Source organism: Delphinapterus leucas, chromosome 3 (assembly GCF_059928025.1).
Source record: "Delphinapterus leucas isolate spDelLeu-1000000601 "Yukka" chromosome 3, BTC_Dleu_Yukka2, whole genome shotgun sequence".
Taxonomy (NCBI): Eukaryota; Metazoa; Chordata; class Mammalia; order Artiodactyla; family Monodontidae; genus Delphinapterus; species Delphinapterus leucas.
The window spans coordinates 1,308,163-1,332,680 of NC_143131.1; the positions used below are offsets into that span (position 1 = coordinate 1,308,163).

General features: G+C 39.3%; 1 long non-coding RNA gene across 2 annotated transcripts; it reads right to left on the reverse strand.

Annotated features, from left to right (window-relative positions):
• Positions 1–907: 907 nt before the first annotated feature.
• Positions 908–21,131, reverse strand: LOC149749493 (uncharacterized). Of its 2 annotated transcripts, none has more exons than XR_016392571.1 (3): positions 19,823–21,131; positions 2,694–2,796; positions 908–1,278 (listed from the first exon to the last, which is right to left on the reverse strand). It is a non-coding gene; the product is annotated as an uncharacterized LOC149749493 (long non-coding RNA). The 2 variants fall into 2 exon arrangements; XR_016392572.1 differs by having other exon boundaries at positions 2,677–2,796.
• Positions 21,132–24,518: the final 3,387 nt, after the last annotated feature.

A 24,518-nucleotide genomic window follows, 5' to 3' on the forward strand; every position in this document is an offset into this window, starting at 1 on the left:
CAGGATTCCTTTAAAAATTATAATTTTGGAAACCTAGTATTTAAATTTTTTAAAAGGCAATATAATATTTAAAGAATCTAATTATACCATGAGGCTCAATATTTGTGAAAGATGTTGCTTACAAGTGAAAGAAATAAAAGTTGTCATAGCTTTGGAAATGACCAATCTATGATTATCAACTTCCCTAAATTCTGCAAGATGTTAATAGATTATAAGTTTCACAAGTACTGAATACTACATATATCCCCAATTTTGAGCATCAACGCACAATAATAAACTGAAAACTGTGAGAAATAATGCAATTTAAAAGACCCCATCTAATACAATGTGGGGAGTACTGCTCCCAATAAAGCTAGGACTAATGGTAATGATTTAAAATAAACAAGGAGGAACAAGTAAGAAATGACTTATTTTGTACTTTTATACTGTAACTTCTAAAACCATTTATTTATGGTTAAAAATGCTTCCTTTTTATGTCAGCACTCTCCAAATAGCCATATGTTAGAAAAGTAATAATTTTACAGTTGGCAGAAGGAAAAGCATATCAAAAGAGAAGTTAATGGAAAACCACAGTAAACCCTGAATCTTTCATGACTTCATAATAAATGACCTCAATTATACTCTCAAGAAAGCACAAGTTTCCTGCTCTATAATTAAGGACATAATGAGAATTTTACTGATAAATCATTTGACGTTGTCTCTTCCCACACAATGCGCTTTCATTTAACCGCCTAAAACAAGCGTACAAAACGAGGAGCATTAAATAAATGGATAGTTTCATTTTTTGCTGAGCAATGCACATGCTCTAGTTTAACATTCAAGATGATCAGAATATTAAGAGAAAGAAGAGGGGGCTATTCCACAAAGAAATCTAAAGCAACATCTAAGAAGGTAACTTGAAAAGTACCTGTCTGTAAAGCATAAAGAGTGTCCCTTACTGTTTAAGTGATCAACAAAGAGCACATGGAAAAAACTGAAGTTGAATCAAAATGGCTCTGAAAACTGAGTTAATATTCTTTCCTGTAGCACCTGGCTTTGGGCACGTTTCTCTGCCATTTGTGGATTGGATCTTAAAAGTCAGGTCAAGCTTGGGTTTCCCTGGTGGCACAGTGGTTGAGAGTCCGCCTGCCGACGCAGGGGACACGGGTTCGTGTCCCGGTCCGGGAAGGTCCCACATGCCGCGGAGCGGCTGGGCCCGTGAGCCATGGCCGCTGAGCCTGTGCGTCCGGAGCCTGTGCTCCGCAATGGGAGAGGCCACAACAGTGAGAGGCCTGCGTACTGCAAAAAAAAAAAAAAAAAAAAAAAAGTTAGGTCAAGCTTGACACAACAAGTTGGATTCTGCTCAAAGCGCCCTGCATCAATCTCCCCCATCTCAAAATCCATGACAGGGATACTGAGTGTCTGATTTCGGGACACTTTTTTCTCTCTTTATAACTTCTAATAAGAGAGATAAAAAAATTATAAACCAGCTTCTGATGCTATACCACAGGTATCTATTTTCCATTCTATAAGCATCTGGTCTGAAAGCAAATAATGAGATGAACAAACGTCAACAACTTAGGTGTCACAGTAATCTAACAGAATCTAGCCACTTCTACATCTCCCCCAGACTTACATGACCACAACTCCTGTTTGTGAATTAAGCAATAGCACTTATCAGAGACAGAAACACTAAGAACCCAACAATATGTGCCATTAAAGGCCCTTATTAGTAGAAGGCAACCTACACCTTTTAATACTCTCCATGCCTATATACTGTATCTCCTCTAAGTAGGTCATTTGACAGTTGTTGAAGGAACAGCCCATTCTTTAATCACCTAATCCTAAAATGTACTACCCTTACCTTTAAGATATCAAAGGACTGCCAGTTTAAGATATATACAGCTTTTTTAGAACACAATTTGGCAGAAAGTAACAAAAACTTAAATGGGCATACCAAATAACCATTCCATTTCTGGGAATCTGTTCCTCAGAAATATTAGCATAAGTGCAGGGGTTATATGTCCAAGGGTGTTCCATGCACCAACACCTATAACAGCAAAAACACTGGAGACAACCTAAATTGCCATCAATAGGGAAACACCTTGCACTTACTAAATAAAAACAAAGTAAATCTGTATATACTGACGTACAAAGATATCTATTGTATACTACTGAGTGAATAATATGTATTATCTGTCATTTTGGTAAAAAAAAAAAACCATAAAAAATTATGTGTTTGGAAGTATACAGAAAAAGATGTAGAAAAGATGGGAAATCCAACCGTTAACAGTATATACACCAATGGTGATTGGGGAGTGGACAAAAAGGAGAACTTATACTTTTGCCTTATATATATCACTACAATTTAGATTTTTCTTACATAAGCATGTATTACTTCTACTATTTAAAATATCTCAATTTAAAATCAAGTAAAATAAATCATAATTTCAAAGAAATACAAATAGAGGAGTGTGACAATTTCTCTTGAACACACACACCTTTTCTGATGCAATTTGCAAACTTAATCACCTATCAATTTTGGACTAATAATTATAAGAAATCTGTAGCTACTGGAAGTTAGAATTTTTAAAAAAGTCCTTTCATTTTACATGATCTAAATTAAAATCTAAAAAACTGTACTGTGCAGCTTTGGATTCATTAGTAATAGCTTATAGCATTTAGTTTAGTACCCACTCTTCTCTGATATGAACCTTGTCTCGGGAATGTAGCTGGGAGGGTGGTCTTAATTCATTTGCACCAAGTATACCCCCGGACTTCTTGACATAGTCCTGTTCTCTGCTAATGTCATAAATGCTAAAATGAAAAAAGAAAAAATTAAATCATAAAGTGAATAGTTCTATTTCAGGCATATCTACTATATAAATAAATGTTTACTGAGCATCTAGTTTGCATTAGGTACAATTTTGTGATGTTTCCCTTCTTTGTCAAGTCTCCAGAGCTAAAGGCTAAATTTGCTGTATAAGAAGTAGTAACACACATAGATTGAAGTGGTTTTCCCCCAATTCTTTAATTTCTAAAGAAAATTTTCTTCGCAGAGATAAACAGGAATCAATTTTGCCTCATTGAAAAAACCCTTTCAAAATGCACAGATTATAGAACCACACCCATGTTCTACTGGCTGGAAATAATAAAATCAAATAGAACACAAATAAAACCTCTCCCCACCCCTACATAAGTAATATTTGATTCACCCTTCATTAAACAAAACTATTAGTGATGACTATTATGTGCCTAGTACTATGCTATACCCTGCATTTTATCAAGACAAACGAGAAAAAGTCTCTATGATGAAAGTGTCCCGGTGGCCTGGAGATCTTAGAATGCGCTCACAAAATACTCCTAGAGTGAGTGTGTGACCTTTGGAAAGCAAGGGCTGTATCTCCTGGTGACAGTGGTCTCAAAGAGGAAAGCAGAGCTGGAAGTAAAGACCCTCCCAAACCAGATTACACTTGCAACTTAGAAAAGGAGTAGCAACAAAGGCACCATATTTTTAAAAACAATCCTCAGCTTCAGGAGCAGAGGAGGGAACCCTTAAGCCTGAAAACTGCTCTGTTGCATCCGTACACTGGGCTCAAACACATCTTCAGAGCTAGAATAAGATGAAGGCAGGGAGAGGGCATCTTTTCCTTTGTCCTCGGTGAGAAAGCTTTCCCAGAATTCTCTCTGCAGGCACCCCATTCTCAACTCATTGGCCAGAACTGAGTCACACGTTTATTCCTAAAACAATCACTAACCAAAGAGAGTGGAATTACCATAATGAGCTTAGAGTAACTAAGAGTCACACAGCCCCCCACTCTCACCCGCCCAAGCTGCTCCTGAAGCATGGGATCACCCCAAAAGCTAGACAAAATTGTGGTTTGGGGGAAGGGAAGAAAAAGGGAGGTGATTACTGGGAAGGCAGTCAACAACATTATCACACTAAGGTCTCAACAAGTTAGTGGTAGGTCTGCACTAGAATCCTGGTCTCCTGAATCCCAATTTAATTCTCCCCTCTTGACATAATGAACGATATAATCAATATTGCTACTTTTTCTAAAGAATCTTAAATATATTCACACAGTTCTACCTCAAATCCTTTTTGAAAAAAGGTGTACTATTATAAAACTATACATGCTATTTTTTGTAAAGTATACTGAATTTCTCAAATAATGAACTGCTTGCAGTTCCTCATGTGTATCGTGTTTCCACCTCTGCATTTGCTATTTCTATTGCCCTGAAAATGTATACACTAGTGCCCTTTTTTGGCTTATCATTTGAATACTTACTTAGATTTCAGGTATCAGTACCTCTCTGAAACCCTTCATGACATATCCCATCTCAATGACACTGGCTGTTGGTATCACTGGCTACCCACTGTATCATGTTCCAGATTCTCCCACATATCTATAGTACTGATTTCGTTATAGATTTTTCTTCCTGCCACTGGCTTAGATGAAAAACTTTCTTGACTGGACCTTTATTTTCTAAATACTTTCTCACTCTTTTTGTCTAATTGTTGTGGCTATTCTATTTTTTAGGAGAGTTCTTCAGCTTTATTATCTAATCCTTTCTTGCTTCCTGAATAATTTCTCTCCCTTTTTTAAAAAAAGAATCTCTTCTTTTACGTAAGTTGTATTTTCTCTTTTCTTTTTAAAAGATACCACAGTTTACAGATACTTCTATTTCTATTCCACCCATATTCCTGCCCTGAGAAGTACTTGGTACCTCTAAATCCTGAGCCTTTTCCAGATTCTGTGGAGGGAATCGGCTTGCTTCTCTTGTTGGCTTACCTCTCTTCAGCCTTCAGCATTCTCTAATCCACTAAATCATTTAGTAATTGACCACCTTCTTTTGTAGTTTCCCAAATACTGATTTCATTTATCTTCTCCTTTCTCACTCTCTTGATCTTTGTGGATTTATATCTTTACTCTGTTACTATGATCTTAGTGGAATTTCCAGAGGAGTGTACAACTGGAGGTGTCACAGACATAACTGAAGTGTCTACTTAATGTAAGTCTTAATTTCTTCAATCAAAAAATGTGCAATATACCACCTACCATGGTAGCTACTATCACCATTATTTTTATTTTAACTTTTATAATTATGAAGACCTCATTTTATTTACTTATGTATTTATCACAGAACTAATTACATATCAAATCTTCAACAAATATTAATTTTAAAAGAATTAATTTTTAGTGTGTATTAACGCAATAACCATTTACTCAAATACATGAAAAGAACAGTCAAAGTAGATCTTCAACGATTTCTTTCAGAGTATTTATCATGGTTTATAATTACATAATCATAATTATTTCACTAATGTCTATTTACCTAATAAACCAAGCCTTATGAGGACAGGAATCATGTCTGTTTTGTCTACTTGTGATTACCCAGCATCAGCCCAATGCCTGGCACGCAGTGAATGTTCAGTAAATATGTATTTGATAATTAAATGAAAGAATAATACTTATGCAATTTAATCTGTTCCAAAACTCAGAAAAAGAGCTTCCCGATTTTTTTTATAAAGCAGTCAAATGCTAACACCAAAATCTGACAAAGAAAATACTAAGAAAGGAAACTATAGATCTCACGAATATTGATACTAAAATCCTAAAATATATGTATTGGCAAAGGGAATCCATCAGGACACTAATATAATAACAGAAGTCAATTAAGGTACATTTTAGGAATGTATGAATTGGTTCAATAAATAGGAAATCCATAAATTTAACTAACCACATTAACAGGTCAAAGTTATCATGAGGGGCTGCTGGAACATGGGATGAGGCAGGAGAGCCACATGTCAGACTGTCCAAAGGAAGTTACTATATACTTCTTTCCAAACAGATGACTTAGATAAGTTTTTGTTGCTGCACAGTATTTTTTTCATTTATGTAGTATTATTTTGGCCATACTTAATCTACAAAACAAATTGATGCTTCCAAATAAAAGAAAGCTGTTCATTTAATGTAACACAGAAAAAATCCTACCATAAGTTGTTTAGGGGAAAGAAAAGCTGATAACAAAGGAGAAGTATGTATATATATATACACAAAGTCTTAAGAACATATACTATGATTTAAACAATGGTCATCATCTGTATAATGCTTATCTGATGTTTTTCTTGTTTATTTGATTATGCGCCCACCACTAGATTATTAGCTTCATGAATACAGGAATTTATCCTTTTCCATGCTGTACCCCAGTGCCCAGAACAGTGCCTGGTACACAGTAAGGTTTCAATAAACATTTCATGTATTGAATGAATCAATCCATATTCCAAATCACTTCACTTCTCTACTTAAACCCTTCGCGGCTTCTCGTTGCCCCCAGAATACAACACACACTCCCTGCCATGGCCCTGTGAAATCTGACCCCTGCTTGCTTCCTCCACCTCACCTGATCCTCCCTCCTCTGGCTTACTACTACGGTCCAGCTACCCTGGTCTTTCCATTCAAGCTCTTTGCTCTTTTCAGGCCTTTGCACTTGCTGTTATTTCTGACTGAAACGCTCGCTCTCCTGTTTTGCCCTCGGCTTAGCTCCCTCTCTTCTTTGAGTGAAATCTCAAGTTATTCCCTCAGATAAACCTCCTCTGATCACCCCACCTAAAGTAGGTATTTTCTTTAAATCACTCATTACAACATACAGCTATTTTGTCAATTTACTTTTGGGGGTGTGTGTGTGTCCATCTTCCCCAGCAGAATGTAAGGTCCACAGAGGCAGATACTCTTTGTCTTGCTCACAAAGACCTTCAGTACCCAGCAGAGCTCCTAGCACCACAGTACTCAACGCTCTACCAAGTTATCTTTGGGTAGGTCAAGTACAGGTAATTCCTGTTTCATTCTTTTTACAGCTTTACGTATTATCTGAAATTTTACGTAAGCATAAATATAATCTGGGGAACTAAAGCTATTTTCATTTTGGAAAAAAAGATCTTCCATGGCCCTAAGTAGTAGCAAGTTAGTTTTTAAAATGAACACAAAGTAAATGAATGGAAATAGCATTTCCCATAAGCCAAAACAGTAAGAGACCCATAAGATAAAGCTTCTCTATTAAAAAATAGAAAATACTACAGAATGAGAAATGTATGATTTTTATAACAATTTTTAAGTTCTTAAAAATTTTTAAACTTTAAAAATTTCTTAAATTAAAAAAAGTCTACCATGTACAAAAGTTTAAATGTTTTCTAATGTCAAGATAATCACCCACAGAAAGAGTAAAAACCAAGATACCCTTGCTATTATTTGAAGTGCAAAAGTCCATTTGGAATCACTCTTTACAATTCAAAAGATTTCCTAAAATACTGTAAGTCTACACACACAGAAGAGTTGTAAAGAGTGATGCCATCTCTCTGGCAGTTCGGCAAGGGTTTCTCCACTCCACGCTCGCAGAATCCCATGAGTCAGGAGGCAAAGGCGCTCCGTAAACCCTTAAGTACATACAACCGTTTGTTCACCACCTACCTCGGCGGCCCCACCAAAGCTTCACTCCCCAAAGCCCCCTGAAGGTGGGACACCTAGTCCGTCCCTTCTCCCAGTCTCCTCGTCACCCAGTTGTCTGGCAGGCAGCTCACCGGCCAGGTGGGAGGCCCCAGACGCAGGTGTCTCCAGGAGCCCCTGGCTGGGTGGGGGTTAGGGCCGGCCCCTCCTCCTCACCTCATGGCGTGTGGCGGAGGGGGCTGTCCCTCTGCCCAGCTGGCCCCTCCGGCCCCCTCCTGCCAGCGAAAGCCAGTGTGGCGGGGGCGGCGCGGGTTGTGCCTTTAAAAGTCAACGAGGGCGGGTGGCGAACCGCGAGCCGCGCACAGCCAGGCTACCTGGCCGTGCGCCGGCTCGGGGAGCCGCAGTCTGGTCCGAGGGCTGGACAAGCAGAGTGTCCTCAGTTCCCTGTTTCTGACGTCTCCCAATACTCTTAGGTGGACAGTTTTATTGTTATTTTACAACGATCGCTCCAAGCTTCAATTCCCTCGAAGGTCTTGCCTGCAGGTTATTCAGTAACCATTCTGGATTGCAAATCCTAGACCTAAACCGAAATCCATGTCTTTTCACCACAGTGACCCCAAGTTATTCTAACTCACCGCTGCTATAAAGCTTTCCCATTATTGTCTAGTAAACTCGCTGATTATAGTTTCATGGGGCTTTGCTCTGTAATTTACAAAAATAAAAGGTCTACTGAATATGGTTTTGGATACTCCATATATGCCCAGGAGATGCTGATACCAGCACCCAGGGTTGGGATGGGGTGCTTGTCCCTCCCACTAAGCCACACAGCCCTAACAAAACTCATGAAAAATAAAGTTGGAGTGTGTGTGTGCGTGTGTGCGTGTGTGCGTGTGTGTGCGTGTGTGCGTGTGTGTGTGTGGTGTTTGGCCTGATCTAAGGACGTCTTTCCTTTTGGCTTATGTTTTAACCAAGTAATCTAAGACATCCATATGCATTTCCTGGACCGTATCTGCACTTGCTAGCGGAAAACTAATCAGGAGCTCCTAGAGAATCATTGCCGCTATGGTATTGTACAAATAGAAAACATACAGGAAGACCTTAACTCACAAAGGAAATTACTTAAATTCATAAAGAATCACGTAGATTAATTACTATTGAAAATAGCAAAATCACTTTGCATATTTAACATATGCAATGGGAGAGCAACTGCCTTCTTCTTAAAAACTTTAAAAAATTATTTCCACTGCTAGGGGGAAAATTGGCTGCGGGTGGTAGTGGTGTGATGAATTGGGAGATTGGGATTGACATGTATACACTAATATGTATAAAATGGATAACTAATAAGAACCTGCTATATAAAAATATAAAGAAAATTCAAAAGTAAAAAAAAATTATTTCCATTGCTAAAAATCCCTTTGTACTATGATTGTTTCATTTAACTGTGGCTTACTTTTAGACTTAATATTCAATTTTTGAAGACTGTTTGAACATTTTCAAAATCCATTTCTACTATAAAAAAGATTTCTATATATCAGACAGATGCTTATAATCTCATATCATATTTTGTTTTCTTTCTTGCTATGCTGTGTAAAAAGTCAACAGATTCTTTGGAGAACATACTTTCCATATTCAAGATTATGCACTTTTTATTAGAATCACTTCGAAGTTGATATGGTGCCATTTTCAGACATCTGTATAAAGGAACCGGCCTTTGCTCTGGCTCATCAAACCACGTTTACTAATTTGTGCTTCAGCATTAAACTATCAGCCTGCAATGAATGGCTGCATTAAACTCATTACTGTATTTATACACTACAAAGATACTGTTAAGTAGTTTTGTCCTTCTTCCAAGAAAATCCTAAGACTAAATTTCTCTCAGGGTCAATTACATTTTAAGACCTGCTTTAGATTATTTTGATTATCACATATAACAAAAGGGAAAGTGACATCTAATCCATACCATAACAATGATTTTTTTTTAATCACCACCACCCCTAGATATATCCCATCACAAATGCCCTGGGCAGAGAATAGGCCTATTTACTAAAGGTGGCTCATAGAGAAGTGGAGGATAACCACAGGGTGAAGCAGGTGCTTCAACTGGTCAAAACAGGCCTCAGGAGTTGGGGTCTTGAATAGTTAATGAGGAAGCAGGTGTACCCAAAGGTTCTAAACAGGGTCTATTTCACCGTACCAAGGAGGGCAGAGTCTTTAACACAGAATATTACCAAGGGATTTAGTTATCCAATTAAGTGTTACTCAATTCTTAAGAGAAAACAGAAAGTATGCCCCAGACACTTCTTAGAAAATTCATAAATAAAAAGAGAGGCCAAATTTAAAAACAAAAGGCCAATTGAGTTAAACAATAAAAACCAAAAGCTAGTTCTTTTTTTTAAAAAAAAGATTTTTTTTAATGTGGACCATTTCTTTAAAAAACTCTTTACTGAATTTGTTACAATATTGCTTCTGTTTTATGGTTTTTGTCCCCCCCCACCCCCGCCAGCCATGAGGCATGTGGGATCTTAGCTCCCCCACCAGGGGTTGAACCCACACCCCCTGCATTGGAAGGTGAAGCCCTAACCACTGGACCGCCAGGGAAGTCCCCAAACTGGTTCTTTTGGAATAAGTAACCTTTAGCAAATATAATCAATAAAGAGAAAAAATTAAATATCAACAAAAGGAGGCTAACCACAAATACAGGGAAAAATTTCTAAAAGAATAAATTATCACACACTATACCAATAAATTTGAAAGTTATAAAAATATAATTTACTAACATTGGTCTAAGTGGAAGAAACATCTGAATAGACCAATTACGATGAAAAAACTGAAAGAGTAGTTGCAGTCCTACTCCTCTCAAAAGACCAGTTCCAGAGTTTTATTGTCAAGGTTCACTTTTCACTTATCAGATTATCAAAAATCCACGAGTTTGGCAATGCAGTCTGTTGGGGAAACTGTGGGAAACAAAGGAAAAGAAAAGCAAAAGACCAGGAGAAAATATTTACTATGAAGGTTATAAAAGATTTATTTATACATTAAGACAAACAGATCAACAGAACATAAAAATGGAAATTCACAGTTTAGGAATTATGAATAAGTCAATAAACACATTTCAAAACACCTCCAATTTACAGACTTAAAAAAGCCAAATAAACCCAAGCAAGATAAATATAGATACAGTGAAACAGCAGAAAGCTAAAGACAAAGGGAAAAATATTAAAGCAGCCAGAGACAAGGAACTGAAAGACTGACAGGTGACTTTTCAATAGCAATAATGGAAACCAAAAGACAGAGGAATGAGATCTTCAAATTGCTACAAGAAAATAACTGCCAACCTAAACTGCCATATTCAGCAAAAACATCTCCCTTAAGTGATGGTGAAACAAAGACACTTTCAGGTAAACACAAACTAAGAGAGTTCATCTATTCTAAAGGATAGACTTTAAGCAGAAGGAAAATGGCCCTAGGTGGATGGTCTAAAAGATAAAACAATCAATGAATAATAGAGAAAGTAGCAAAAATGTGGGAAATATAAAAAAGGACTGACGGCAAAACACAATAACAATTCTAAACAGGTCTCCTTCTGTCTTGTAAGAATATTAAAAAAAAATTAAACTACATAATAATAACATGTTAAGTCATGAGGAGCTGAATAAAATTAAACTACTAAGGTTCTTGTATTATCTAAGAGGAAGGTAAAGATATTGGTTATTTTTATTATTTAAAAAAATTTTTTTTTTGCGGTACACGGGCCTCTCACCACCGCGGCCTCTACTGTTGCGGAGCACAGGCCCCGGACGCGCAGGCCCAGCGGCCATGGCCCACGGGCCCAGCCGCTCTGCGGCACGTGGGATCCTCCCGGACCGGCGCACGAACCCGTGTCCCCTGCATCAGCAGGCGGACCCCCAACCCCTGCGCCACCAGGGAAGCCCTACTGGTTATTTTTAGATTTTGAAAAGTCAAGGATGCATGATATTTCTAGGATAACTATAAAAAGAGAAAAAAGTATAAAACTTCTGAAATAATATACGGGGAAAATGAAATGATATAAGATATTAAATAGCTATTTTAAAAAAATAACAAAAAAGGAGAAAAAAGAAATATAAAACAGCCAGGACAAATAGAAAGCAAAAATAAGAGCAACTGTAGCAAATGTAAATAGGCTATATCCCAGCTAAACATGTTTGAAAATTGCATTAAAATTCCAACTGATGCTCTTTAAAATAAGCATATCTAAAGCATACACATGCATACAAATCTATAGCTATCTCAAAAATAGTTTAATAAATGAAAAAACAAAAAATAAACACAAAAAGAAATATATGATAAGACTTCCCTGGTAGCTCAGTGCTTAAGAATCTACCTGCCAACGCAGGGGACACAGGTTCAAGCCTTGGTCTGGGAAGATCCCACATGCTGCAGAGCAACTAAGCCCATGTGCCACAACTACTGAGTCTGCAAGCCAAACTACTGAGCCCACGTGCCACAACTACTGAAGCCTGCGAGCCTAGAGCCTGTGCTCCGCAACAAGAGAAGCCACCGCAACGAGAAGCCTGCACACCACAACGAAGAGTAGTCCCATCTCACCGCAACTAGAGACAGCCCGCACACAGCAACAAAGACCCGACGCAGCTGAGTATAAAATATAAACAAATAAATAAAAAAAGAATTAAAAAATAAAAACAAAGACATGATAGAGATAATCACAAAGCTAAAACAGGATTCACTAAAAAGACTAAGATCGATGATAAACTACAGGCAAGATGAATTAATAGAAAAGGAGGAGGGGAGTTGGGAACAGAAATATGCATTATCAGAAATGAAAAAAGGAGACATAATTACACATTCTTCAGACATTAAAAATAGGAAGAGGGCACTTTTAACAACTCTGTACCAATAAATATTACAAATTTAGACAAAATGGACAGAGTCCTAGAAAAAATCTAATCTACCAAAACTGACATAATTTTCTTTAAGAATCTAAGTAATCCTGCTACTATTAAAAAAATTAAATCACTAGTCAAGAATCTGCCACCACCAAAACTTCAAACCCAAGTGGATTCAATGGTAATTTCTACCACAACTGGTTATCCATATGTGAATAAAGTTAAAATTACAGCTATACTCCAAACTACCCACAAATAACAATTCTAAATATACAGACATGAAATAAGAATGTTTAAAATTAAGAATTACTAGCACCACAAAGAGAAAAAGAATTTGCAACCTACTTAACTGTCAAAAGATTAGTACCTAGAGTATGTAAAGAAGTCCCAAAGTTCAACAACCCAATAAAAAACAGAAAAATGGACAAAGAATATGAGCAGTTAGTACAAAAAAAGAGGGGGGAAAGACCTTTAAGCATATATAAAGATGCTCAAACAGTCCAAGAAAATGTAAATTCAAATAAACTGATACCACTTTTCACTGATCACACTATCAAAACCTATAAATGTATAAGCATATTCCGTGAGGCGAGGTTTTAGGAAAAATAGTCACTTAGGTATACTGCAGGTAAGAGTGCAGAATCCAAGGAAAAGCAATTTGGCAATATTTACCAAAATTTCAAAAGCATTTACATATTGACCCAACAATCAGTTTTGGAAATTAACTGTACAGAAATCTCACATACAAAATGACAACTCTACAAAGTTACTCCATGCACCACTGTTTTGTTTTTTTTAATAGCAAAAGATTAGAAAAATATCAAATACTCTATCTACTACAGATTAGGTAAAACTGGTACAGCCACAAAGTAGAAAACTGCTTTTCCTACTCTATAGAATGAGTATGCTTCCTCTATACTGATTTGTGAAGACTTCTAGAATATGCTGAAAAGTGGAGCAAAATAAAGGAGCATAATAGCAGAAATTACAGTAAGAAGGAGGAATATCAAAAAATACACTGGGGGAATGAGCTGGACAGGTACAGGGAAGAAAGACTTTCTTCAACGTATGCCTTTACATGTTTTTAAATTGTTTAAATAAATGATCCTAGTAACTTTTTTAGCAACAGGAAGAGTTCATCAACTAGTACATATAACATATTTCATTTTAATTCGTAGATATTAGTAAGAAAAAACAAGCAGCCTGTAGAAAACAGCCCTGCGTTTCTTTTAAGTAATCAGAGAAATGCAGTTTAAAACCACAGTAATATATCATTTCACTTCTACCAGACCAGCAAAGATTTTAAAAGTTGGACAATGCCATATGTAGAGAGAATGGTGAGCAAAGGGAGGTTTCATTCACAACTGGTGGAGTATAAATCAGAATCACCATCTGGGGAAAGTTAGATATTATCTAATGAAATTGAACATGCAAATATCCTCCCAATGGATCTAGCACTTCCACTACAAATATGCCCGATCAACAGTACTGTGTATATGCACTTGGAGATGACTGAGAGCATTTATGGCTCCACTAATTATAATGGCCCAAATGTTGGTAATAACCAATATGTTCATAAAGAATAAAATGGATCAACGTATAATATATTCTTAGAGTAGATTATTATACTTCAACAAAAACGAATGAATCACAGGTGTGGTTCTCAAAGTGGTGATGATAATGTAAGTGAGTTTTTGGTATTATATATTGAAATGTGCCATCATTTGGGAAATCTACATAATTCAGTGAACTAGTATCTTCCTCATGACCAATGCATGGGTGAAAGATCCCTTTAAAGTGCAAGCTACCAGACAAACATGTCACAAAGGAAGAAAACTACAGGCCAATATCACTGATGAACATAGATGCAAAAATCCTCAACAAAATACTAGCAAACAGAATCCAACAGCACATTAAAAGGATCATACACCATGATCAACTGGGGTTTATCCCAGGAATGCAAGGATTCTTCAATATACAAAAGTCAATCAATGTGATACACCATATTAACAAACTGAAGGAGAAAGAGCATATGACCATCTCAAGAGATGCAGAAAAAGCTTCTGAAAAAATTCAACACCCATTTATGATAAAAACCCTCCAGAAAGTAGGCACAGAGAGAGCTTACCTCAACATAATAAAGGCCATATATGACAAACCCACAGACAGCATCATTCTCAATGGTGAAAAACTGAAACCATTTCCTCTAAGATCAGTAACAAAACAAGGTTGCCCACTCTCACCACTATTATTCAACACAGTTTTGGAAGTTTTAGCCACAGCAATCAGAGAAGAAGAAGAAATAAAAGGAATCCAAACCAGAAAAGTAGAAGCAAAGCTGTCACTGTCTGCTGATGACATAATACTATAGAGAATCCTAAACACTCTACCAGAAAACTACTAGAGCTAATCAGTGAATCTGGCAATGTAGCAGGATACAAAATTTATGCACAGAAATCTCTTGCATTCCTATAAACTAATGATAAAAAATCTGAAAGAGAAATTAAGGAAACACTCACATTTACCACTGCAACAAAAAGAATAAAATACCTAGGAATAAACCTACCTAAGGACACAAAAGACCTGTATGCAGAAAACTATAAGGCACTGATGAAAGAAATTAAAGATGATACCAACAGATGGAGAGATATACCACGTTCTTGGATTGGGAGAATCAACATTGTGAAAATGACTCTACTACCCAAAGCAATCTACAGATTCAATGCAATCCTTATCAAACTACCAATGGCATTCTTCACAGAACTAGAACATAAAATTTCACAATTTGTATGGAAACACAAAAGACCCCGAATAGCCAAAGCAATCTTGAGAAAGAAAAACGGAGCTCGAGGAATCAGGCTCCGTGACTTCAGACTGTACTACAAAGCTACAGTAATCAAGACAGTATGGTACTGGCACAAAAACAGAAATATAGATCAATGGAACAGGACAGAAAGCCCAGAGATAAACCCACGCACATATGGTCACCTTATTTTTGATAAAGGAGGCAAGAATATACAATGGAGAAAAGACAGCCTCTTCAATAAGTGGTGCTGGGAAAAACTGGACAGCTACATGTAAAAGAAGGAAATTAGAACACTCCCTAACAACATAAACAAAAATAAACTCAAAATGGATTAAAGACCTAAATGTAAGGTCATACACTATAAAACTCTTAGAGGAAAACATAGGCAGAACACTCTATGACATACATCACAGCAAGATCCTTTTTGACCCACCTCCTAGAGTAATGGAAATAAAAACAAAAATAAACAAATGGGACCTGATGAAACTTAAAAGCTTTTACACAGCAAAGGAAAACACAAACAAGATGAAAAGACAACCCTCAGAATGGGAGAAAATATTTGCAAATGAAGCAACTGACAAAGGATTAATCTCCAAAATTTACAAGCAGCTCATGCAGCTCAGTATCAAAAAAACAAACAACCCAATCCAAAAGTGGACACGAGACCTAAATAGACATTTCTCAAAGAAGATATACAGATTGCCAACAAACACATGAAAGGATGCTCAACATCATTAATCATTAGAGAAATACAAATCAAAACTACAATAAGGTATCACCTCACACCAGTCAGAATGGCCATCATCAAAGAATCTACAAACAATAAATGCTGGAGAGGGTGTGGAGAAAAGGGAAGCCTCTTGCACTGTTGGTGGAAATGTAAATTGATACAGCCACTATGGAGAACAGTATGGAGGTTCCTTAAAAAGCTAAAATTAGAACTACCATACGACCCAGCAATCCCACTACTGGGCATATACCTGAGAAAACCATAATTCAAAAAGAGTCATGTACCACAATGTTCACTGCAGCTCTGTTTACAATAGCCAGGACATGGAAGCAACCTAAGTGTCCACTGACAGATGAATGGATAAAGAAGTGGCACATATATACAATGGAATATTACTTAGCCCTAAAAGGAAACAAAACTGAGTTATTTGTAGTGAGGTGGATGGACCTAGAGTCTGTCATACAGAGTGAAGTAAGTCAGAAAGAGAAAAACAAATACCGTGCAATAACACATATATATGGAGTCTTTAAAAAAAAAAAAGTTCTGAAGAACCTAGGGGCAAGACAGGAATAAAGATGCAGACGTAGAGAATGGACTTGAGGACACGGGGAGGGGAAAGGGTAAGCTGGGATGAAGTGAAAGAGTGGCATGGACTTATATATACTACCAAATGTAACACAGATAGCTAGTGGGAAGCAGCTGCATAGCACAGGGAGATCAGCTCGGTGCTTTGTGACCACCTAGAGGGGTGGGATAGGGAGTGTGGGAGGGAGATGCAAGAGGGAGGAGATATGGGGATATATGTATATGTATAGCTGGTTCACTCTGTTATAAAGAAGAAACGAACACACCATTGTAAAGCAATTATACTCCAATAAAGATGTTAAAAAAAATGCAAGCTAGACCAATAGGTTTTAATATCGCATAGTTTGAGAAGTTCATTGATTCCAAACTCTATACTTCAGCTAACCTTTAAGAAACTATTAGGTTTTGATGAGTATTAAAGAAAAATATAACTATTTAAAAGAATATTAAAATATTCCTCCCTCTTCTAAACATACAGCTCAGTGAGGCCGGATTTTTTCATATACTTCAACTAAAACAGTATATTGCAACTAACTGAGTGCAGAAGCAAACATGAGACTCTAGTCATTAAATATATTTGCGAAAACGTAAAACAAAAACACTCTTGCCACTAACTTATTCTGGGTTTTGGAACACAGTTATTTTTCATTAAAAATGCTGTTTAAGATGTAGTAGGTTTACTATTATTAGTAGTAGTATTTTTTAGAGGTATACACCTCTATAAGCAATACACCATATACTTAATGGTATATGTAAATATACCAATATCTACGTTTAAAATTGGTTGGTTTCAATATCTAATATAATATTGATCCACAATATGATCCACAAAGGATCTTTGTGGTCCTCAATACTTCCTAGAACTGTGAAGGAGTCCTCAAGTTTCTGAATTGAGCTATAGGTACATGCTTCAACAGGGATGGATCTCAGAAACATAACGTTTAACGAAAGTAATTCACAGAGTACACAATATGATTCTACTTAAAGTTCAAAAACAGGTGAAAGGAAACAATATGTTGGGTAAGGATACATATATGGTTCATAAAACTGTAAAGAAAAGCAAAGGGATAATTAACACAAAATTCAGGACGACCATGGTGATGGGGGCAGAGAATCCTTTGTTTCTGGAGAAAGGCACACACCAAAGGCTTCTAAGGTACTTGTGATGGTCTATTAAGCAGAGTACACAGATACAGTTTTTTGTTTTTGTTTTTTAAAACAGTATATACAAATGGTATATTTCACAACAAAAATTTTAACAGAAGAAACAAGGAGGCATACCTATCCTCTTAGAAGAAAAAACTCAAAAGAATGTCTCTTCTCAAATTAATCTATAAATTCAATGCAATCACAAACAATATCTATCCCAGCAAGATTTTCTACAGAACTTGAAAAGATGATTTTAAATTTCATCTGGAAGAAAAATGCAAAAGAAGAGCCCAAAACTTTTTTCAAAAGAAAGTACCAAACTATATTATAAAGCTACAATAATTAAAACAGTGTGGTAGTAGATAAATGGGTCAAAGAAAAGAAGAAAATTCAGAACTCAATTAAAAAAAAAAATCAGCAAAGTATATGACCTGGCCAAAAATGCTTAATTTTCCTACTATCCAAGGAAGATAAACATTTAAATGAGATGTTATTTCAACTATTAGAAAATTAGTAAAATATTACCATCCGGTGCTGGCTAGTGGGGAGACAAAACACATCTTTTGAGAAAGTGAATATAAAAAGGTACAATCATTTGAGGGTAATTTAATAGCGTTATTATCCATCACTCTCAGAAGCAATCAAGTCTACGATTCATAGAAATACTATGATGAGCGCATGAAACACTGCTTATAATGGCAAAAAAATCACTGCAGCATTTTAGTTATAAGGGAAAACTTGAAAATAATTTAAACGTCCATCAGTAGAGGAATGAAAGACTCATTTGACAAACAGATGTCATATCTATTTAATTACACTAAATAGATATATCACACTGCATTTATTTAACAAACACTACGTCTCAGTTAAGTTTTTAGACACTTTGCAGATTTTAATTCACTTAAGCAACTATGTCTGGATTACAGGAGATGCTCCTGATACAGCTCTTTTTAAAAAAGAACTGGTTACACTTGGACAAATGTCCTGAAAACACAAAATTTCAAACACTGTTCTTTGTCTTCCTTAAAATAGTTGTGAACACTGTGTCACTTTTAATTTTTCTCCAGTCTGAGTTATTTACTGTTGTACTGAGTATACTGTATAGAGCTATCTGGTTCTAGAAGGCAGTTTTTCAACAGAAAAGTATTTTTACACTATTAAGGAATAGCAGCTTTGTTATAAACCTCCTGAGTAAGCTTACTACCAATCTCAGAGCCTATAATATTAAATATATCCAAACCCCTTTCCCCTTCTAATGCTTTTTCAGGGGAACACCGTGGGCCCTTGGATCACCAACGTTACTGCAATAACACCGTACGCTTGCACAGCACTTAACGTCTGGAATATATTTTCAAAAACCTAACTGTTCTAATTTTACCTTACAGGGAGAATAAAGGGTAAAAGAGGTGTATTTAAATATATGGATTTCAAATAGACAAGTGGTGATTAAGAGAAACTTGAGGATTTTCAAAGGATCTTCCCCCCAATTTTGAGGTTAATGTGCCACGTTCTCCCACAAATGCTGCTTGGTGCCACCTTCAGACAAACTGCTGGGTTGAATGGACCAACCTACGATGACGCGCTACTTCTGTTTTCAGCTAAATGACCCTCCCTGGGGAAAGACCTCTTCTATGCCTACTTTAAAAAAGAAAAGGTCACACACGGCCAATGAAGTCTATGCAGAAGGAAAGCGGAGGTGCGGCCTTAACCAAGAATCCTTAGAAAAGTACTTCACTGCCAGTCCCAACCCAAGGAGCAAAGAAAGCTTCAGCTGGCCACTTCTTAACAACGTCCACGAGGATGCAGCGGTCCTCTCACAGGCAACTCAAAGGAAGTGCTGAACCGCCCTACACTTCCCGCCTCCGAAAGGGGAAACAGGAATTCTGACGCCTTACACACCTGGAAGACGCTGACTGACTAGAAACTGGTGCAGATCGGTGTGTTAGCAGCTGAGAGCGGCCACAGGTGGAGTCAGAGCCGAAGCAGCAAAGCAAAAGCGATTCTGAAAATCTCCGACCCCCGCCCCTCCCACCCAGAGCAGCGCTACCAGGCAAGAACGCGTGAGTCAACTCAGCATCCAGGAGAAGCATGCAAAGTCGACTGGAACTCAATTTTTCATTAAAAAATAAAATGACAACAACGAACCCCGCACAACCCGAGCGGCCACGCCGGGCACTCGGCCCCGGAGGACGGGCTCCTCTCGCCTGCCCTCTGGGTGGGCGTCCACGAGAGGCAGTCTCACCTGTCCTGTGCGCCGCCGCCGCCCCCGCGGACCGAAGATAAGCGTTCAGTTTCCTCTCCATGCTAAAATGCTGTCCGCGCCTCCACACGCGCTTCCTCCCCTCAGGCCCTCGAGGCCAAGCGTGACAGATCCCGTCGGACCCTGCCAACCAGCCGCGCCCGGGCCAACTCCCCGGGCCGGGGAGCCTTCGGGCCGCCCCTTGCAGCGACTCCCCTCCTCCCGGTTCCATAGGGCCCGCGTTCGCACAGGCTCGTCAGCGGCGCGCGGGACCCTCCACGTCGCAAACAGTCCTTCCTCTCCGCCCTTGTGCCAAGAAAGCCGCCCGGGCGTCGCGGGGCGGCTCCGAGGCGCTGGCGGGAGTGACGCGGACCCGGCGTCCAGGCTCGGAGCCTGCAGGCCTCGCCGCGCTCGTCAGCCAAACAAACGCTGCTCCTGCCCCAGAGGGTCATAGGAAGGCACGAACGCTGAAACTCCGCTCCACCTGAGGTAACAAGTCGACTTTCTCAGTGACTGACGCTAGAACCCGGAAGTAAAACCCCACGCCCACAGGAAGCGGAGGTGGGGGGAAGAGAAAGTGAAAACTGAACTGTGGCGTCCCTAGGAGGCAGGAGCCAATCGCTGGGGAGAAGCCGACGCGCAGGCGCGAGCTGCGGCCCTCGTCCACGCGGCGCTCACCTCTCTCCTCTACGCAGGCGCGAGGCCGCGGCGGGGCCCGGGATTGGACAAAGGATTCTGGCGGGCGCGGTTGCCCGGCGGGCGGAGCTGGGCGTCTCGCGGGGCTGACGCGTCACCGGAAGCGGAAGGCGCGCAAGGAGAACCGCGGAGGCGCGGCCACGACGGCGTTGAATGTGTTGGCGCGCGTCTTTCGCCTCACCGTTGGGAGTATTTACCCTCCTTGAGTCTCCTGCTACAGCTGCCGCAGCGTCGCTTGTCTTGTCTTGCCCAAAAGCGACGTTTACGAAATCACGTTGATCCATGTAACATTTGTTTATGTGGTGGGTTCCCTAGGAAAACACCGCTAGAAGCTTCTATTCCATGCAGAGTTAAGGGAATAGCATTACTATAGCAATGCTGTTACCACAAATAGCATTACTTATACCAATCAGAGATACTAGGTGATGCACTTAACCGTGAGCCAGACACTGGGCCACACTATGGGAATAGAATAATTTACTCATTCAGTAGCATCTTTTATTGTTTACTGTGGCCAGGTGCTGAATTAGGCACTAAGATTACAGTCATGAATAAGCCAGATAAGGACCCTGCACAGAGTGGAGCTTATTCTAGAGGTGGATGACAAACAGTAACAAGTAACCACCACCACCACCACCAGAACAGAACTTAATAATAACTGCAGTGAAAACAAGCCAGAAATGCTGAGGATGGGGTTGGAGGCTGGAGGCCAGAGCAGAAAAGGCAGAGCTACAACGTCTCACTGAATAAGGGACATTGAGGTCAAACCTCAGTGATAAAAACAGACCAAATTAGTTCTTGGAAGATGAGGAGGAAGAACTTTCCAAGCAGAAGACAAAGTAAGTACAAAAGTCCTAGACATGAAATTGTGTTCAAGAACTGAGGAAGGTTGGCTGTAGAAGCAGAGACTGAGGTACAGCCGATGTTTTCAAAGTACATAAAACCAGTATGTACAACTCCCTGGCTTATCACAAAGCAAATATTCATGAAACCACCACCCTGGTCAAGAAATAGAACATTAAAACTGGAGCCTGTGCTCCGCAGCGGGAGAGGCCACAACGGTGAGAGGCCCGCATACCAAAAAAAAAAAAAAAAAAAAAAGAAATAGAACATTGCCAAAAACCCAGAAGTTCCTTCTTGCGCCACCTATGGATCAATACCCACTCCCCTTACCTACCATCAAACCTAACAACGAATCTAACTTCCATGGTAATCTCTTCCTTTCCTTTCTTAGTAGGTTTGCTGCCTAAATATGCATCCCTAAACTTTATCATTTAGTTTTGCTTGTGGTTTGAACTTTATATAAACTGAATGGGTTTGTGCCTGGTTTCTTTGGAGTAACACTGTGAGACTCATGTTTCTGTGTACACAATTCTTTCATTTTCATTGCTATATATGTAGGGGTGGGTGTAGCACATTTTCTTTATCCATTTTACTGTTGATAGACATTTGCATTATTTCCAGTTCTTGGCTATGATGAATAATACCGCGGAGCACAGGCTCCGGACGCACAGGCTCAGCGGCCATGGCTTACGGGCCTAGCCGCTCTGCGGCATGTGGGATCTTCCCGGACCAGGGCACGAACCCGTGTCCCCTGCATCGGCAGGCGGACTCTCAACCACTGCGCCACCAGGGAAGCCTGCTACTCTTTTAACCCCGCTTCTCTTCACCTCCAGCCTCCTAAACCTATAGCTCTTCTTGCTCTTTCCTATTTGGGTGTTGGTTGATAAGGATTAGTGAGAACTTCCTAGTCAGGGGCCTCTACAGTAAAAGTTGCTAACATTTATTCAGTGCTAACTATGTGCCAGAAATGCTTCTAAATGCTTTCCAAGTGTTCGGTCACTTAATTCTCTCAACAATATTGTGATGAAGGTATCCATTTTACAGATAAGGTAACTGAGGCACTGAGAGGGGAAGATGCTTACTCAAGGACACAGTTAACAGATAGGGGAGCCATAGTTTGAATCCAGGCTTTACTCCAGAGCCTGCACTCAGACATTACGACTTGCTCAAGATACTGAAAACCTTCAGCGAGGCTGAACAGTGGATTATGAGTTTCCAGGGGACTAAGAGGGGTTGTGATTTGATGTTTTTAACACAGAATCCCTAAAATCACAAGTGATGTCTATTTGGCAGACTGGCCAGGCCTTAGAGCTTACGGCCTTTGGCTTACATTTGAACAGACTGCTGTTCTTCTGAACAAACGGTTTGGCATTTTTAAGGTTGGTTTATTACATGTCTAAAGACTGGATTCACTTATATCTTTCTTATTCCTGTTCTGATCTGGTTCCCAAAAGATGGCTGTGAACTTGAGAAGGGAGGAGTGTCTTCTTATTCATCTTTGTGTTTCCACAGTCTCCAGCCCTTAGGCTTAGTAGGTGCTCACTAAATGTTGGTCCACTGGAATTAAACCCCTTTAGTCTGTATCAGCCACCTTGAATTATGGGCCATGGTAAAGGTTCCCCTCTGGGACCACCAGGTAACCCTGTTCTGCTTGGCATTGACCTTTTTTTCTTTTTCCCTGCACACAGAAGCATTTTTTTCTTTATTCTGATTTAATGTGTGTGCGGGGGTTGGTTCTCTCTGATAACTACAACAGAGAACATATCATGCATTTTTGATTACTCTACATCTTTTGAATGTATGAGTAGAAAGGACTAGAAAATTTACCCTTCATTGCTAATTGCTTGCCTTCAATTTAAAGAGTAAACTAAATCCTGTTATTCTAGCTCAATCTATTTTATCTATTCTTTCAGATGCTTTCCTCTGTCATATCTTTCCTTTTTCTCCCTGTATCATTTTTCTTTTTTTTTAAGTTCTCAGCACAACCTCCAGGCTTGACCAGCATTCCTGTGTGCTCTCAGACTCCACCAAAGAAGAGGCGGATTGCTCTTCAATGATTTTATTATTATTATTTTAAAATTATTTATTTATTTATTTACCTATTTTTTGGCCATGCCGCGTGGCTTGTGGGACCTTAGTTCCCCGACCAGGGATTGAACCCGGTCCCTCAGCAGTGAAATTGCAGAGTCCTAACCACTGGACTGCCAGGGAATTCCATCTCTCTGTACCTTTTAATGAGCATTGCAGATCATTCATTTTGTACAACTTCTGATCCCCACCTTTTGGACAAACTTAATACCCATGCAAATATGAGTTTAAAGATTGAGGCACACTGACCGAACTCCCTAATCCCAGGCATCCCCAGGAGGCTACTGTCTCTCTTGAACAACCTTATCTCTGAGAGACCCTAGGTTCCTGGAATAGGGCAGATTCTGCTTCAGAAAGGAAATGTAGTCATACTCAGAACATCCCCTAGGCCAACCCAGAGCAGCCAGGGGTCTTCATTCCAAGGTTGGCTCTGAGCAGATCTGCTCTTCTCCAGACCCGCGCATGAAGCAGACTGACCTGCCGCCTGTGGGCATTCCAGCCCGTGCCTGCTGTGGACAGCCTCACTGTCTTCAGACCTCTCTGCTGGTATGTTTCCAACACTTTCACAAGAAAATTCCTAAGTCACTTCCTCCATGTGGCCTTCCTCCGATCAACCCCAAAGATCTGTGAGACCTCCTTTATTCTGTATCCCATCATCATCTCAATCCCAAAATTTAATTAAGGATTTTCCAGACTTCTTCTTTAGAATCTTTTCTGAAACAAATGGATTTGTGAGGATCTGGAAGTCATATATAAGCTTTCCTACAGTTATAGACTTTAAATGAAGTTTGGCTTCTATATTATATTGACACCTGTGAATCTGTTGCTTAATATCAATAAAAGCTCCCCAGACTCTCTGAGTGTGATGCTTTTCTTTCCAAAGGCACAGACCTAGGCTTCCTGGTGTCATCCTTCTGTATATAGCTGTGCTCAGGTCAGCGGTGATGGTCAGCAGCCTGCCCGGGGTGAGAGTCTCCCTAAAAGGGACCCCAGAAATTGATCTACCTTTCAAGAGGCTCCATCAGCATCCAGAAACACTGTACCCTATCTCGAAAGGCATCGGTCCTGCTGC